The 2,500-nt window shown below is 76.7% G+C and overlaps 1 non-coding gene across 1 annotated transcript; it reads left to right on the top strand.

The window, feature by feature from the left end:
• The first annotated feature begins 1,915 nt into the window (after positions 1-1,915).
• LOC137460881 (5.8S ribosomal RNA) lies at positions 1,916-2,068 on the top strand. The gene has a single exon (XR_010993115.1). It is a non-coding gene; the product is annotated as a 5.8S ribosomal RNA (ribosomal RNA).
• Positions 2,069-2,500: the final 432 nt, after the last annotated feature.

The following is a 2,500-nucleotide window of genomic DNA, read 5'->3' as shown; positions in this document are numbered from 1 at the left end:
GGCGTCCCCAGCCGCGTCCCTCCTCCCCGAGCGCAGCGCCGGCTGACTGAGGGAAACCCCGGGCCTCGGGCCAGGCCAGGGGCGCGGTGGTGGCGGCGGACGTCGGGCGCGGCCCCCGCGGGCGGACGCTCCCCCCGACGGCGGCAGTGGGGGGAGGCACCCCCGCGGGGCCTTAAGTCTGGTTTCCCTCACCCCAGGGTCAGGTACCTAGCGTTCCGCGCCTTCGTCCGCGGCCTTGCCCTACCGCGGAGGAAGCCGGGCGGCGGTTTAAAGACCCGGGCGGCTCGGCGCGCCACCCCCGGATGCGGGGGCGAGCGCGGGGGGCGGGCGGGTGCCTTCAGAGGGGCGGGGGTTGCCCCCGCAATGCCTCTGGCTAGGTCCGCCGTCGTCGCGCTCGTCGTCCTCCGGGGGCCCGCCGGGCCGGGGAGGGGACTCTGCTGCCCCCCCCCTCTCTGCGGTCCGAGCGCTCGGCCGGAGAGAGCCCACCGCGCGAGGTCGGCCGTGGTCCGGCCCGCGCCTCGCCTCGCCACGGGCGTCCCCGGCGGCGCGTTGAAGCGCGGGCTTCTCGCGGGCCGGGGCGGCGAGCCCCCGCGGTGGGGGCTGGCCCAGGGCGCTTCGCCCCCGCCGGGGGTTTTGTGCGGGCGCGTTGCCGCGGCTCGGCGGCGGCGCCTCTTGCGGCGCGGGCCGCTGCGGACCTCCCGGTCCCTTTTCCCTTTGCCCAGGCCCCAGAGCGGGGCCCCGGCGAGCTGGCGCCCTCGGCGGTCTCGCGCTGCCGGTTCCCCCCCGTCCGGGGCCGGTTTCGGGTGGCGTGACCGCGTCCGAGCGGCGGCGGGCGTCGCTCGGCGTCTCCGGCTCCGGTCCCTCGCCGGAGGGCACCCTGCCACCGGCTGCGGCTGTCCCGGTCCCGGGCCCTGCCCGCGGGCTTCCCCGTTCGCCTTCCCGGCGCGTGCCGGGTGGGGGACGGGCGGGCAGCCGGGGGCGTCCCACCCCCGGTCTCCGCGTGGAAACGGGGAGAGCGGGGGCCCGCCCCCCGGCTCAGCGCCGTCCGCTGTCCGCCTGGCCGCGGGGCCACGGAAGGGGTCGAGCGAGCGAAGCCGGCGGCGCGGTGGCGCCGGGGGAGGATGGAAGGGGCTCGTGCCGCTGGGGTTTGTCGGTCGGCGGGTGCGCCGCCCGGCGAGGGCCGGCGGGTCGCCGCGGTGGCGTCCCACGTGGGCTCGGGCTTTCCGTCTCGCAAGCCGTTTTCCGTCCCCCGCGGCGGGGGGGGGTTCGGTGGCGAGAGGAAGCCGCCCGAGGGCGCGAGCCGGCCGGGGCTCGGCCCCGGGGCCAAAGCGGGGGAAAAGAAAGTCCGGGATGGGCCGCAGCGGTGGCGGCGTTGGAGGGGCCGGTGCGGAGGCGCGCGCGCGCTCTCCTCCGGCGGGGTTGTGCGCCCGGCCCCCCTCGCTCCCCGGGGCGGGGGGGGGGGGGGGGTCTCCGCTGCCTCGCTTCGTGGCGTCTCCGCGACGGCACGGGGCGGCCAGCGAGAGACACACACCCCCCCCCGCCGTTGGGTGGGGAAGCGAAGGGGGTTTTATTTCCCCGTGCACGCGAGGCGAGGCCGGGTTCGGGGCACGTTCCCGGCGGCGCGCGGCGGGCCTCCTCCGCGCCGAGGTCGGAGCGAGCCCGGGCGCCTGGTCCGGCCCCGAAGCGCCACAAGGTGCGTTTTTCCCTCCTCGGGGGAGGGAAAAAAGCCGGGAGCGCGGGCTCCCCGCCCCTTGCTTTTGCCGCTTCGGGGTTTCGTTTTATTTTCCCCCCCTCTCCTGTGCTTGTACGGTCAATGTGAGGCGAGCGGCCGCCGTGCCGCGCTCTCCGAGGGGCCGCTCCTTTGCGAGCGGTCCCGGCCCCTCCGCGCTGGCGGGGCGGTGCCGAAAAGCCAGACAACTCTTAGCGGTGGATCACTCGGCTCGTGCGTCGATGAAGAACGCAGCTAGCTGCGAGAATTAATGTGAATTGCAGGACACATTGATCATCGACACTTCGAACGCACTTGCGGCCCCGGGTTCCTCCCGGGGCTACGCCTGTCTGAGCGTCGCTTGACGATCAATCGCCGCCTCGGTGCCCGCCGAGCGGCGCGGCTGGGGTCGCCTCGCAGGCTCTCCCCCGGGCGGGGAGGGGCCTTCGTCCCCCTAAGTGCAGACTCGGGGAGCGCTCCGTAGCTCCCCGCTCCCGGAGCGCCCGCTCTCGCGGAGTTCGTCCCGCCGGGGCTTCGCCGGCAGGGGTTCCCCGTTGGTCCAGCGACGCCCGGTGGGGCGTTGGGGGAGACGAGAGCCCGGTTGGGGGAGGAGGCGCGGGCCTCGCCCCCCCCGGCACTCCCGCGCGGGCGCGGCTGTCTGCGGGTGGGTACCGCGGGGGTACCGTGCCGTGCTGCCGCGTCCGCGCGCGCGTCTGCCGTGGGCGGCGGGGGTTCCCGTTCCCCTCGTTCTTCCTCGCTCTCGCCTCCCCGGGGTTCTCCTGCGTGTCGCCG

This window comes from Melanerpes formicivorus, unplaced genomic scaffold (assembly GCF_026170545.1).
Source record: "Melanerpes formicivorus ecotype bairdi unplaced genomic scaffold, bMelFor1.0.p_v2 SCAF_877, whole genome shotgun sequence".
In the NCBI taxonomy this organism is placed as follows: Eukaryota; Metazoa; Chordata; class Aves; order Piciformes; family Picidae; genus Melanerpes; species Melanerpes formicivorus.
The sequence above is the reverse complement of the archived record's forward strand: the minus strand, read 5'-3'. Positions and strand labels throughout refer to the sequence as shown.